A 15,821-nucleotide genomic window follows, 5' to 3' on the forward strand; every position below is an offset into this window, starting at 1 on the left:
AAAAGACTATACATTCAGAGGAGCAAGCATGACAGAAGGCTTCCTGTCAGAAGGAATGTAATCCAGAAAACAGTGGAAAACATCTTCCAAGTACCGAAAGCTAAAACTATTCATCTAGAAATCTAGAGTTGTGACAACATATTTTTAAAAAGGTGAAACATGCAAGCACTTTCTTTGGTAGGAAAATAACAGGTGAAATAAAGACTTTTTCAGATGTACTAAAGCTGAAAGAATTAATCACCAGTAGACCCACAGTGTAAGAAATACTAAAGGAAATCTTTTTTTTTTAAACTCTCACATTTATTATTAATTGATTTAATAAAGAAGGAAAATAATGCCAGGTAGCAGTAAACAGCACCAGAAATGGCAACCACCTAGGTAAATACATATGATGATGATTATTATTTTTAAAAAGATGGTTTAAACAAAAATAGTAGCAAATGGGGTGTATAACTTATAAAAGCAAAAGGTACAACAATAATTGCACAAAGGTCAGGCGAGGAAAAAGATAAAATTTTTGTACTCTACATGAGCTGGTATAATATCCCTTGAAAGTACACCATGGTAAGTTAAAGATATAACTATAAACTCTACAGCAACCATTAAGATATCAAAACATAGTTATAAGCCAAAGAAGATAAAATTAGAGAAAGATAATCAATCCAAAAGAAGAAAGAAAAGGAACAAAGAATAATTGAGACCATTAGACAACAAATAACAAGATGGTGCATTTCAGCCTAATCACATCAGTAAGCACATTAAGTAAGCATAAATGGTCTATCATAATTAAAAGGCAAAGAATGTCAGATTTAATATACACATTGGCCAGTCCGAAGGTAGTGAGTTATCTCAATTGATTGTTCACAGTCAGATTTAATACATATAAAACCCCCTGAGAACCAACTCTATGCTGCCTACAGAAAAATGCACTTCATATGTAAAGACACAAATATATTATAAGCTAAAGGATGAAAAAAAATCATTTTTAGTACTAATTTTTTAAAACTGCAGTGACTATATTCATATTAAACATAGTAGAAATTAGAACAAAGAATATTACCGGGATAAATAGGGTTATTTCATAATGATAAAGTGGTGAATTCATCAAGAAGAAATGATCTTAAATGTTTATGTACCTAGTAAAATAATTTCAGTATACATGGGAAGAAATAGACAAATTCACAACTATGGTCAGATTTCAGCACCCTTCCTTCAATAGATAATAGAGCAAGTAGTTGGAAAACCAATAAGGCTATAGAAGGCTTGAACAACACTATCAACCACATTGACTTACTTGGCATTTATAGAACACTACTCAACAGCAAACTGCACATTTTTTCCAAGCATAGCCAGAACACTTATCAAGATAGACCATATTCTGGGTGGGAAAATAAGTCAATTAATTTTAAAGGATTTAAATCATACAAAGAGTGTTCACTGACCATAATGGAATTTAATTAGAAAGGAATCTGGAAAAATGTCTTGTACCTGAACATCACACCTCCAAATAACCCAGGGACACATCCTGAGACATTAAAAACATCGTAACAAATTTAAAAGAATAGAAACCATACAAAATACCTTCTCAGACTACAGAATTAAACTAGAAGTTAATATCGGAAAAAGTGCTGGAAATTTTCCAAATATTTGGAAATTAAACAGTATACTTCCAAATAACCCACGGATCAAAGAAAAATCTCAAGAAAAAATGTTTAAATATCTTAAGTTAACTGAAAATGAAAATACAGTTTATGAAAGCATGTGGGATACAGCTAAAACAGTGCTTCAGAATTTGCAGCATTAAATGATGTATTAGAAAAGAAAAAGAACCTAAAATCAATAACCTCAGTTTCCACCTTTGGAAACTAGAAAAAGAAGAACAAATTAAACCTGCAGTGAGCAGAAGAAGGTAAATACTGAAAATTAGAGCAGAAATCAACAAAGTTGAAAACAGGAAAACAATGGAGAAAATCAACAAAATAAAAAGCTGGTTCTTTGAAATGATCAGTAAAATGATAAATCTCTAGCCAGGCAACCAAAGAAAAAAAGAGTACACCAATTACCAATATTAGGAATGAAAGAGGTGTTATTCTGCTAATCCCGTGGATAAAATACAGGAGTAGTAAGAGAAGAGTATAAATAAGCTCTCACCCACATATTTGATAAATTAGATAAAATAGACTAGTTCCTTGAAATACACATATAAACTAAAACACCTTCTAGACAGCAGACCCAGATGGTTGTACTGGTGAACTCTACCAGCCAACAAGTGTGACACAAACGAAATCAATCAGCACCATAAAGAAATGAGCTGGCTGGGTGCAGTGGCTCACGCCTGTAACCCCAGCACGTTGGGAGGCCGAGACAGGTGGATCCCTGAAAGTTGGGAGTTCGAGATCAGCCTGGCCAACATGGTGAAACTGTGTCTCTACTAAAAATACAAAAATTAGCCTGGCATGGTGGTGGGCACCTGTAATCTCAGGTATACAGACTATACCTGTAGTCCCAGCTACTCGGGAGGCTGAGGTGGAGAATTGCTTGAACCTGAGAGCTGGAGGTTGTGGTGAGCCGAGATTGCCCCACTGCACCCCAGCCTGGGTGACTGAGCCAGATTCTGTCTCAGAAAGAAAAAGAAAAAAGAAAAAGAAATGAGCTATCAAGCCATGAAAAGGCATGGAAGAAAATTAAATGTATATTACTAAAGTAAAAGAAGCCAGTCTCAAAAGGCTGCATACTATATAATTTCAACTATATGACATTTTAGAAAATGCAGAATTAGACAGGAAAAAGATCAGCAAAACTTCTCTGTATGATGTTATAATGATGGAGAACTGTCATAAATTTTTTCAAACACATAGAATATACAACACCAAGAGTGACCTCTAAACCATGGATTCTGGGTGATAATGATGTGTCAATGGAGGTTTATCAGTTGTAACAAATGTACCACTCTAGTGGGGGATATCGATAATGGAAGAGGCTAAGTGTGTTGGGAGGGAAGGGAGTATATGCGAAATTCCTGTAACAGGCTCAATTTTGCTGTGAACATAAACTTCTCTAAAAAGTAGCCTATTTTTTAAAAAAATCAAAAAGGAAATTAGAAAATATTTTGAACTGAATGAAAATGAAACCAAATTTTCAAGTGACTAAGATGCAACTTATAGCAAGGCTTAGAGAGGAATTTGTAGCACTACATGCCTATGTTCGAAAAGAAGAATGGTCTCAAATTAATAACTCATCAGGGATTGTCATAATCATCTTCAAACGTCTGAATGTCTTTCATTAAAAAAATATGTTTCTTTCATGTTGTGAGAGAAGATAGAATTAGGGGTGGTTACCTACAAAAAGGAACTCGGCTCTTAGGACAGAAACAGTTGTCATACTTCACTAACTCTGGGCTGAGTTTCTTTAGCTAGACATAGTCCTTTAGATGTTCATAAGAGTTCTTTTAAACTGTTTCTGATATAAATGGTAATAAAGAAAATATTCTAAAATATTAACAGGAAGTAAATTGCACATTTCAAGTGATGTGTTGTATAGTAGGTAATGCAATATACCTACTTACAGAATGCAGTATACCTACTACTTATTACAGAACAAGCAGTCATTTTAAAAGTCACAGAACTGTAGAATCAAAAGGTGCCTTACGTATTAATATTATTAAGTCAAACAATAGTGGCTTCAGCTCCTGGCCTCTTTAATATCAAGGCCTTGGATGAAATTTTTAAAAGGGGGTGAGGGCATCCATTTAAGTTTTCAAATGAACAAAAAGCAGTATAAGGAGAACTAAATCACTGAATGAGATATTCAGAATTCACCAAAACAAACAAAAAAAAGAAATCTCAGGCTCAAGGGCGACCAGGAATATTCCAGAAGTACGTCTGTACTAGATAAAAGGTTGGATAAATGTCACCTTCTCTGCAAAACCTTTTCTGGTTCTCCCAGTCTTAGTGGCCTCTGTCTTCCCACAGTATTCTGTACACCCTGTACTGTGGCATCTCTATGCCACCACCCAGTAATAGGGTGTCATGAAAAATGAGACAAGGAATAAAAAATAAGGTTTGCTGTTTACCACTGGCAGTCTTCTCTTGTGCTAGAAAATTAATCTGTTTTCTCTTAGTAATGTGAGGGTCAATGAAGTAAGATGTGTGTTAGTTCTTTAAAAACATGAAAGCACTGTCTACAGACAACAAATATCCCTGTGTGTATTTTTCTCTTCAAGTGGTAACAGTCTGTGAATATCTTCCTGTTACCAATACATTTCTACTTGAAATGGCTAAGTGGCAAGAAGTAAAGCTGAATTGTGCAGAAAAACCACACTGCTGCTTTATAGTAGCAAGGATTTGCCTCAATTAGCCTTTTAAAACGACACTTCAATTAGTGTTTCTGTTTTGTATAGTAGTTTCTTTCTCTTTTATAATAGTTTGATCTTAGTTCATTAGTTGCCCCCCATAAAATCCTAGATTTGAAAGCTAATCTTTTAATGCAAGGAATCATGCAATCTAGAGACTGGATGTTAAATTTTATGTCTTTTTCTTTAAAAGAAATTTTTCCTTTTAACAAGCTTTACGCTGTTTTGATTTTCAGCATTGATAATAGCTATAATTGTTGATCTTTTGTTGTATGTCAACACTGTTTTAGGAGCTTTATATAAGTTATCTAATTTGATCCTCCACAAACCCTATGAGGTTATTATTCCTCTTTTACAAATAGGGAAACTAAGGTTCCAAATATATTGTTAATTGTTTAATTTATGAACTTATTACAAAGTGACACTAAAATTTAAATACAGATCTGACTCCGGAGTCCATACGCTTAAGCAACTACCTCGTTGAATGGAAGTGGTACAATGCATTGGCCTCAAAAACCAGGATGACTTATTTAATATAGCCTTGGTAAGAGAACTTCAGTGAATAATTGTATCCCCAGTACATGGTAGCTGGTATAATGGAAACAGCATGAGACTCAAAGATAGAATACTTGAATTTAAAGTTTTAACTGCTGATTATTAGTTCCATGACTTTGGCAAGTCAGTTTACCTCTCTTGAGTCTATTATCTCCTCATTCAAAAATAGATTAATAAAACCATCTCTCTCAGGTGGTTGAGGCAGAGATCCAGTGGATAACATTTCTCAGTGTTTTGTAAATGCTTTTGAAAGATACATAAATGGATTGATAAGTGGTTTTGGTCATTTGCCATAGACTTTCTTTCAGTAGTATTTTTCGTGAGTGCTTTACAAAAAACAATTTGATTTAGAGAAATGTAGCGAGTTTCCAGAGAATCTCTACTGAGTTACAGAGTGATCATTATATAAGGAAGTTCTACTCATAAGCCGGTTTCTTTGACAAGATACATAGTTTTTGAGGAATGGTTATTTCATTGGACTGCCACAAAGAATTCTTCACAGATATTTCTGTCATCATTTGGGAAAAGTGGGAAGACAGAGGGATTAAAGGTGTCCCCTAGGCCCAAAGCAAGTCATTGCCAGAGTTAGCTTTAAGGTTCCTAATTAATTGTCACACCATTTTTGTCAAAGCTACCTTTCCTGTGCAGTTGAGAGTTCTGTATATGCAAAGTCCATTTCTGTCCTAATTTGAATATAAGGAATGTCTTTACTCCTTGAGGGCTGTTCAGCTCTCTATACAAAATAGCATCTTTGACAGTTCAAGGTGAGTAATTGGTGAATAGATGGCCCTGGAGGTCACTGGTGACCTCCCCTCCACCCCGCTACCGAGGTCAGTACTGACGCCTGTGGGCACGTGGGAAGGTTGTGTTCTGCCTCACCCAGTGGGTTCACGCCTTTCATTCCAATATTGTTTATTTTATTTTTGGTTTCACAATTTTGAAACTTAACCCACCGATTCCCATGTATACTCAGGATTAGTGACAAATGGAATGAGCACAATGAAATAAAGGCATTTTGTCATAGACTTCCATGAAGGTGTGAAATAAGCAATTCAGAAATGAATGGTGAATTTGGAAACCTCTTAATTATATTTGTTCCGTGTAGGTAAACCAGTCAGAATAATTCATTTTCTTTCATAGTCCCTCTTGCTCTCTCCTCTCCCCTTGACTAACCATCCTCACCCCAACAAACACACAACTCATTTATACACAGGAGCTTGGATTAACCAGTTTGGGTGATTACCTGGATCCAATAAAAAAAAAAAAAAAAACTGTTATATCTCTGTTCACACTTTTGTTGTACAAACAGAATTTATGCAAACTAACTCCATCTTTAAGTTGTGTTGCCTTCCCTGGAGATCACCCCTTGGGTAATCATAGAAACTGCAGCTCTGGAGATCAACCCTTACTAAGGTAACCCTAGAAACTGCAGCTCTGAATTCATCACGTTGTAGTAGCTTACTAGGTGTAGCAGACTGGCTTTAGCACAGCAGTGAACTAATAGAGGCTGCATGTATTGCCATCTTCCTCTGACTATTAGAACGAACTATTCAACTGAAAATAAAGTTTCCATATAGTTTGGATATAGTGACATGAAAGAAGTTGCAGATTATTCAGTGAGACCGTCGCTTGTAGGGTTGTAGGATGGAGGAAGAAAGGGAGAGTGAGAGGGAGAAGTTTATTTATGGAATGTCAGGGGGCCATTGAAGCTCAGCAGGCCCTAGAAGCAGAGGACTTCCCCCCGTGCTTGTTTTCTCCCTCTGACCTTGGATGAACTAGCGAGCAGTATATTATGCCGGGTGATTGTGCTGGTTTGTCATGGTTAGCATTCTGGACTGTCACTGGAATGTAGGAAACGGATGAATTTGAATTGAACCATGAGGTGGTCTGCTGGGCCCTCTCCTTGTCTCAAGGAAACCTGTCGCTGTTTGTCTGGGCTGGGCCTAATGAAAGCAATGGAGGGAAAGAGAGGTGGGCCTTTGATCTCTTTGTTGCAGCTGCTCCCTGGGAACTCGCTGAAATCAATGCCCTGTTTTCCTGAAGGAATGAATGGCTCTGCCTAACTAGCTTTGTGAAGCCGTGGGGAATTCACTGCCTCTGTTTATTGACAGCTGAAAAGGAGCACATGGGGTGGAATGGACCTTCTTGTGAAAACCAGGCACAGGGAAAATTAGACCTCAATTTAACACAGAGGAATTGGGAAATTCACCCCAAAGGAGACGGGAGTTTCTCATGCTTACATTAGAATTACTCAAGTTTGGGGCTAGTGTGTAATGAACAATGGAGGTTTTGTCACAACTATGTTATAAGTAGGAATATGGTCTGCATAATAAATAATGTTAAGTAGAAGTTGATTCTCTACCCTCCCTCTTTTTTTAAACACAGAAGTAGAGAAAAACAAATATTAACCATGATATAATCAGGTGATTCTTTTATTTTTGCCTTGAGAGAAAAGAAAACAGTGATACAGTAAGCATTATTGATACTATATGGAAACTCTCTAAAATTCATCTTTCATTCATTATATTTTAAAACATCTTTGAACTTGGAAGCTATGTTCCACTCAAGCCAGTGATTCATGCCATTCTGGATTGTGTGCATTGCATGGGAATATTACAATAATATATTTATTTTAAAATATTTATATTCCTGAGATATTGTAACTGGAAGTGTGTATCAAACACAAACTGGCTTGTAGACCAAGATTGGCGCCTGGCATTGCAATAGTTGATCAGTCTTAAAATTACCACCTTTATAGTACACACTAAAGAAAAAGTCTTGAGTTTATCACAAGGAAACATCTCTGAGATACCTTCTTTCACATCTCCCCTCACTTGCTTGATTTCCCAGGAAGAATTTATGGCTTCTTCCTTTGGCCCCCAGCCCTTTGTGTACACCTCTATTATAGCACTTAACACATGGCCCTGTAGCTCTTTATTTAGGTGTATTCTTTTAGCTGGAAGTAAAGCAGCTGTGTTGTATTCATTTTTATATCTCAAGCCTAGCAGAGCTCTTGGCTCAGTAAATGCGGGCTGAATGAATGGGGATTGCTGGCTCTCTCTACATTCCTTAGAAAGTAATTATTTATCCCAGTTTCAACTGCAAATACTAAATTTTGGGAAGACCTGATTGGTCTGTTGTTACCTGATTGTTGCTACTGCTTTTTAAAATTCTTCCTCTGTGGAGAACTATTACGCCCTTTTTTGCTTTAGCAAGTTTGTCAGGCAGTTCACAGCCTCTAGAAGGAAGCATCACCAGTGTGTGGCATTTTTCTTTTTCAGATCCAAGCTCTCTTCTCTGTTATTCTTTCCTAAAAATAAACCTCAATGTAATGTTTAGATATTTCCATTAAGAAGATGAAAAAGCTTTTCATTTAGAATTTTGTAGACTTTCACTTGACCAAATTTAGTGATTGAGATGGATAAGGCTGCCATTTTACATGATTTAATTCTATGATGTAATGTTAAATAATGGCAAAACTCAAAACCTCCCTTGACAATTTCTTTAACCAGATTTACTACCACTGCATGTTTTGAATTCCTTATCAGATAAAGCAAACAAACAGCTTTGCTTCTTAGTGAAAAGTCTAAGGGAAATTTTGATTCTAAAGCACTGACTAGTCTGATGTCACAGAACCCTAGGACGAACCCAATTTTTTTTAGCTATTCTCAACTTATAACCTATTTCTTTTTAAAGCCAGAGCTTGAAGTGGGAAATTATTGTCAACATTTTTTGGGAAAATAACGTCTTAAAATCAAATGGAAATTTTTAGAAAGTGTTGTAGGAGGGAGTAAGTAAGCAGACAAGTACAGGAACGGGCTAATACTTTACTCTCCATGTTATTTTTGTTTTATGTTCACTACCAAGATTATTTTTAAAGAAACTTATTTGCACTTCTGTTTTGATTAATAGTAGAGGTGAAATTCACATTTGTGAATTGCAGGAGGAATCTCCTAGAGGAAGAGGCACTTATGTGGGTTGTTACAAATAAGATCGAGTCAGCGGGTTGTGATTCTGAGATTTTAGATTTCTCATGAAACAGAAAAATTACCATGACTTTGATCATTGGTAGACTGTCACCCTGATAAGTATTAACTTGAATATAAAAAAAAAAAAGCATTAAGCATAGCACTTTAGGCTTCATAACTTGGCTGCTCAATCCTCCTAGTTTCTGGAAGTAATTTTGTGTGACTTATACCGAAGTAGGGAGAGGCAGAGAGTGGAGGGAATGTAGGAAATCAAACTGCATCTTTTCCATTTGATGTTTCAGCTTTCAGCAGTGAGGCATATCTTTGTCTACATTAATAAAAAAAGAACTACAGACAGGCCAGGGAAGTAACTGCAGTTAAAAATTTTGTTCTTGCTCTGCTTGTAGAATCAGATAACTTCAACTATGTGATTCTTCAGAAAAGAGCCTTTTTCTTTAGACTGAAGACTGCTGTAATATCCCAGAAGAATAATTTCAAGTAACTTAAGAGTCAAACCCTCAAAATAAGTTTGGGAATGGACATATGTTATGTCTGTTTGTTTACATGTGTGTTAATCTATGTAAGCTAACTTCCTAGTAGAAAAATACCAGATATTTCCCTCTTAGACAGTTTCCCGTCCACCCAGACTGACCAAATAAAGCAGCCCTAATAAACATGTATCTAGCCGTTGAAAACAAGATATCCTCCTTACCACTAGATTTAGTTGCAAGAAAGCTATTCTGAAATACAGAACTATTTAAAATTAATGTGTCAGTTGTATAAGATCAGATATGACTATTATAAAGATCATCTGTAATAATTAGATACCTAATCATTTGTAATTAATCATTTGTATATTAATGAGGTTGTTAAAATACTTAGTACATTTTAAGTAGTTTAAATGTTTACTTTGCAACGTTACGTATTGTCTCCTTTAGTGAGACATTTTTCTGAAAGAAAAACCTCAATTCAGGAGGAAAAACCCCAACTCAGCTTATACCTAAAAGTTTATGCCTTTTGCATTAGTAAGATTCAAATTCTTATCGTTTTGTTATTTTAAAAACACATACAACAGCAGCCTTTTTGTTCAAGGCATAAATGTGGGCTACTCAGAGAAGGAGGTTACTTAGGGTTGGTGCTCAAGTATTCATCCAATTGGATTACACTGCTAATCAGTAATGAATTTATATCTGTGGAGGTGAGGGTTGATGGGTTTAAGTTATTGATCTATTTCCTGTCTTCATTATTTTCACTGAAAGCTATATTTCCATCTCTTTTCAGTCTGTAAACATTTCGCTGCTGCCCTCTCATCATTTGCTGTCCAGTTTCTGTCCTTTTCCTTATCTCAAGGTGAATGATTGGGTCTGCACAGCAAATTCTTGTCTCCAGGCCTCTGCTGATAATAGTGGTCTTGACTTTTTAAAAAAATTGAAGTCAAGCCAAAGTGGGGTGTTTTTTCCCCCATATTTTGTCTTTTAGTGGCGTTTACTTCCCTCCCCCTCTTCACCCTCATCCCTGCTGAGGTTCTTGTTTCCCTTACCCAAAGGAATAGTGTTCTTCTTAGTTGACACTCTTAAAAAGGTTAGTTGACACTCTTAAAAAGGTTCTGATTATCTTTAAAATTTTTTTTTGGTAGAGACTGAGTCCTGTTATGTGGCCCAGGCTGGTCTCAAACTTCTGCCCTCAAGCAATCCTCCTGCCTTGGCCTCTCAAAATGCTGGGATTACAGGCGTGAGCCACTGTGCCCAGCCATGATTATCTTGTAATTTCTGCTTGAAGCTGTGAGGTATTTTTACGTGGGGTCTCTGAAAAATAAATACAAATACATGAATACGCCCTGCTTACCAGACAGTGTCAAGCATTTATCTCAAATTAGCTTATTTAATTCTCAGAAGGGTCTTGTGATGTGAGTGTAATCATTATTGCCATTTTACAGGAGAGGAAGCTGAGGTAGAGAGAGAAAACCAATTGCATGAGGTCTCTAAGTGGCTCCAGGTGGCACCAAGATTGGAATCTAAGCTTTCTGGCACCATACTGTGGTCTTAACCACATCACTGTATAGCCTCTCTAAAACTAAAGATCCCTTAAGGAGTTAAATGTGTGCCTCTGGAATGCTTGGATATGGCATTATAGCACAGCATATTGATGGAGAGAGATTTTTGACCCCTGGTATCCTTGAACTCATATTCTGATTAGGTAAATTTCAGTATTCATAGTACCAATGTGTTTTTTTCTTGATGCTTTAAAAAAAAAAAAAAACTTTTGATATTGTTTTTTCTTTAGGATTGCTGTCACGTCTAATGTGGCTTCTGTCTCGTGTCACATCTGAAACTCATCTGTACCTCACTTGGAAAGGTAAATATGTCTGTGCCGAACCCTCCAACTCCTGCCCCCCAGCACTCCCACCATCAGTCATGGCTCTGTTCTCATTCTCTCCTCACATTGCAGCACAAACCAGAGCCCTGGCCTCCTCCACAGGAGAGGGGCTTATGTCCCAGAAGAGACTCTGTGAGAGAATTTACATTTGAGGAACTTCAGGCTTTGAGGGGAAAATAAGGTTGGCGGATTAAGATGTGGTCTTAAATGAAAGCCTGTTTTTCACTCTAAAAAAATCAAGAGGACACGCTAAGAATGATCATTGCTATTTATTTGTCTTAAATTAGAAATCATGGGCATTGTACAGTTGATTTTTACTTATCATGACTTGCTCACTAGAAACTTCTTGTTCTCTTTCTGTTATATTTTAAAAAGGTGTTTTTTAAATGGTTTTATCTTAAGGAAATATTAGGAAAAAAAACTGAGATAGGGTCCACCATTTAGAATCAGATATCCAGAATGTAACATATGTTACAATTCAGAGTCTCTAAACCACTCTTCTAAAATCATAATGTGAGATGATTCTCAGCTTGCCAAATTTTCTAGAGTTATAAAATAGGTTATGTCGCTCAATCCAGTGTTTATTTGAGGGAATTCATGGTTGCCAGGGGCCCATTATATGTCAGAAGCTTTTATTTCTTATTTTCTACCACTCATGTAAAGATTAGGATTTGTTTTAACCGCCTATTTCAAGATAATGATTCCAAATCCCAGCCTTAAATTTCATATCTAACATGGTTGTTGTTTTTCCCTGTCATATACATTAATTCTAGGTTCAAGGCCATGTCACCCTAAAGCAGCCCTCACTTGTTTTGCAGCTGCAGTGCTGTTGCTTAACCATAACTCTTGGCCTCTCTCCAGACTTTCTTTTTTTCTTTGCAAAATGTCCTTGAAGGTCATAATGGTGTATTTTTTAAAAATTCCAGTTGTCTTTGTAAGTTTTCTTATATCCCATCTTACATTCGATTCCCCCCACAAACCTCCCACTAGATAAACCACTTCTCGCTCTATTCTTTATCGTGAGGCTGACTTCTAGGAAGGCTGTCCACAGCTGCCTCAGGCGGAAGGCTAACTAGGAGAATATTAGGTCGTGTGTTTGGATTCCTGTTCTCCAAACGATTCTAATTAAAACTAGTCCACTACCCCCACCAATATGTTCAGAAGGAAAAAAATGTAGCAAAATCCCCAAACGCCCTCAATCACTTCATTATACCATTTGGGTAACTTTATGGCACCTGTAGGACCAGTTCATGCCAGGCCCATTTGTAACTGTTTTCTCTAGTTAAACATGATATTGCCATTAAAATCTCAGTAAATAGGATTACACTCCTTAAGAATCTAGGAATTTCTCAAATATGTGAGAAAATGTGAAAGCACAGGGATAGTAGAAATTTATTTTATAAACACATGCCAGGAGATGGAATTGTGTCATGATGATCCACATTAAAGAAACATGATTGAAGCGAATCCATCATGTATACTCTGACTTTCTATTATATATATATATGTTACTCCAAAAAAAGTTATTCATGTTTCCTAGTTGTGAGCTTACCCATCGTGTAAAATCAGCCCTAACACTTTTTATTCACAGGCCACATCTACTTCGTACATGTACTTTGGACTCGGTACCAGTCATTGTGCCTCTAAATATACATGTGTTATGCATAATTGTAGAGCAGCTCTGCAAGATATATAGATATACCCATTTTATGGTGATGGAGACTGAGGCTTAGAGAAGTTATGCAACTTACCTAAGGTTACACACCTTCCAAGTAGCAGAGCCAGCATTCGTACTTAGATCCATCCAACTCCAAAGCCAGTTTCCTGTACACTAGACCACACCGTCTTTCTACCAGCTAGTTGGTTTTTTTAACTAACTGTAGGAACACAACCTAGTATTAAGTAGAGTGTGCATGCCACATAGTGGACTGAGGTAGAATAAAACTCATTATTGTACTACTTTTAGGTAAGAAAATGTATTATCTAAGGAATATCATTAAAATTTCCTTACTTCCCTCCATGAACAAACAAAAGTTAAAATGAAATCAGTGGTGGGATGAAGGGAGTTGGGGATAATAACATAGGAGTGTTAAACATTAAAATTAGAAAAAAAGTACATTTCTCTATCAATGTTTAAAATGCTAGAAATTATGCAGGCTTATACTATAACAAAGGATACTTTATTTGGGGAATAACTTAATTGATCCATGATGTGGCGTTTACCAAGGTAATTTTTCACTTTTTGTTCCAGGAGTAGGAATTAGAGGTGGTTCATAAAACTCACAATCACCATGTAAATTGAAACCACCTTAAGATCATAGTCATCTTATGTTGTTTCCCTAAAATGGTTCTCATTTGCACCACATATTCAAATCAGAGTGCACGAAGATGTTGTTCTGAGTCAGGGAAGATTTAGAATGCTTTGTGAACAGCTGTATACTGAACTTCAGAGTTCAGTTATTGCACTTGTGTGTGTGTATGTGTGTCTGCACAGTTGGGTTTTTTGTTTGTTTTGCTATGTGAATTACTGTTTGGCCATTTTAATGTATATAACTGATAAATCCAGGAGGATAATCTGTATGTCTGCTCTCTCAGTTTCTTTCTATAACACAAGCCTGAACATATTGCTCTCTTGATTAAAAACTTTCAGTGGTTCTGATTAGACAAGACTTTTCGTTGCAGTCGACAGAAACCTAAGGGGACCATTGAAGAATTCCAAACAGGCAAGTGACAGGAAAATATCTGCATGTTAGAAGAATCACCTTGGCAGCAGCATTGTGATTAGAATGAAGGGGAACCATCCAAAAACAGAGAGACTGGGGAAGCAATATGGATCTGCCTCTAGCATGCAGAAATCTCTCTCTCCACTGACCTAACTGACACATTGAGCTTGTGGCTTGTTTAAAGGAAGCCACACGGAAATTGAGTTTGGGACAATAGAGTGAGCTTGTTCTCCATTCTCTAGCATCCCTCCCCATGCAAACCCCCTATCCCTGCTAAGTTTCTGGGCACCACAGATTGGAAAGTAGCCTCCTGTACGTAGTTGCCATGTTAAGTGGTGGGGTTGGGGCTGGGCCATGCAGGTGTTCACTGACTGTCTCTTTCTGTCTTCCCTTCTTGGTCTCACCTGTCTGGTGTGACAAGGGAAGCATGTGCCAACCAAGGCTAGACCCTTGAGAGACCAGAGCAGCCCCACTTTCAGTAAAGCAAGCAACCTCTGCTTACTTGCCCAACACACCCTAGTTTCCATGTTCCTTGCCTTATGAGTTATCTTCTTGGGTACAATTTAACACAGCATTCCCACCTCCTTATAACTAAAGTAGATAGAGGGGGCTTTGTGCCTCAATCCCTAGCAGACCATCTTGGCAATCTCTGCCTCTGCGACAGGGCACTTGCTCCCCGAGCAACTCCTTTCCCAGGTCATCTTTCCCCTGGACATGCCCATCAGATTTAATAGTGTGCCTACTTGGCAGGAAAATGGGGTCCCTGGTTGCTGATTCTTAGGAATGTGAGGTTCTCCCAGCCAGAGCTCTCGCCACTAAAAGTTCTAGTCTCTGTGTAATGGCCAGCACATCTTTGGCGTATCTAAAATCCTCTTCAGTTTCCACCAGGGCCTTTATAAGCTTCTTCTGAAGGTCTCAGACATTCAGCCATGGAGCTCAAGTGGAATTTGTTTGGATAACATGACTGATTTCAAAGCCCGGACCCCTTAGACGTGCCCATTTGGTGCTGCAAGTACCGACCATTACTGCAACATCTTACAGTCAACAAATGTGACATATTAAAGATTTATATCCTTTCCTCTGGGTTAGGAATCTTCTCTCCCCTAAAGCACCTCATTTTCCAGCACGCAATCATTTCCATCTTATGGAAATCATCCCTCCCGCTCCGTGCCAGCATGCTACACTGGGAGGCACGTCCAGGCTTGGGAAACAGGGGTGTCCTGGATCTCATGACTTCAGCAGCACCAGCTGCTCTCTTTCCTCTTCCAAGTCGACTTCCGTTCCCCCCTCCCCCTGCTACTTGGGTGTTTTTGTTTATTTTAGCAATTCAGAGTTGATGATAAAGACCTTAAAGATAACTTTGTGTGTCTCTCCCTTTCTAGGTATTTGCATAGGAATCAGAGGAGTTAATCTTGTGAGTATACTCTAACATCTGCCCTTGTTTCCTTCCTTCCTTCTCTATCTGCCTCAGGGTTTTAAAGCATAAGCCTGCTGCCCTCCCCGCCACCCCACCCCTCTGCCCTAGGTCACCAGAGCCTAAGCAGAGTCCGTGCTCGTCTCTCTAACCGAGCGGTGGCTTTTTTTGAAAACTAGATCAGCTCCAGTTCCAGCAGTTGCAGCTAGTCTATAGCACAGATATGTGCTGTTCTAAGTTTCTGCACTTTATTGAGGCACCCCACAAGTCTGCATTTCACCTCAGATCGTCAAGTATGCAAGGAGCATTACTGTTTTCATTCACCATAATGAAAACGGACTCCAGTTCGCATTCTGCCAACCTAGAGGAAATTTCATGTCAGTAAGTTTTAGGTGCTTCCCCTTCCCCCATGGAGTGTGTCCTAGGACCTGGAG

At 37.8% G+C, this 15,821-nt stretch overlaps 1 protein-coding gene across 23 annotated transcripts in view; it reads left to right on the plus strand.

Annotated features, from left to right (window-relative positions):
* PLAGL1 (PLAG1 like zinc finger 1) overlaps positions 1-15,821 on the plus strand; it is a 114,156-nt gene that overhangs the window by 76,538 nt on the left and 21,797 nt on the right. For 5 of the 23 annotated variants that reach the window (XM_050787401.1, XM_050787385.1, XM_050787382.1 and 2 more), the window contains one exon: positions 11,158-15,387. The exons of 1 other annotated variant lie outside the window; for it this stretch is intronic. The gene's annotated coding sequence lies outside the window, so the exon portion shown is untranslated. The remainder of the gene's footprint in view (positions 1-11,157; positions 15,388-15,821) is intronic. 17 more of the 23 variants (XM_050787400.1, XM_050787384.1, XM_050787394.1 and 14 more) reach the window with 7 other exon arrangements.

This window comes from Macaca thibetana, chromosome 4 (assembly GCF_024542745.1).
Source record: "Macaca thibetana thibetana isolate TM-01 chromosome 4, ASM2454274v1, whole genome shotgun sequence".
Lineage (NCBI taxonomy): Eukaryota > Metazoa > Chordata > Mammalia > Primates > Cercopithecidae > Macaca > Macaca thibetana.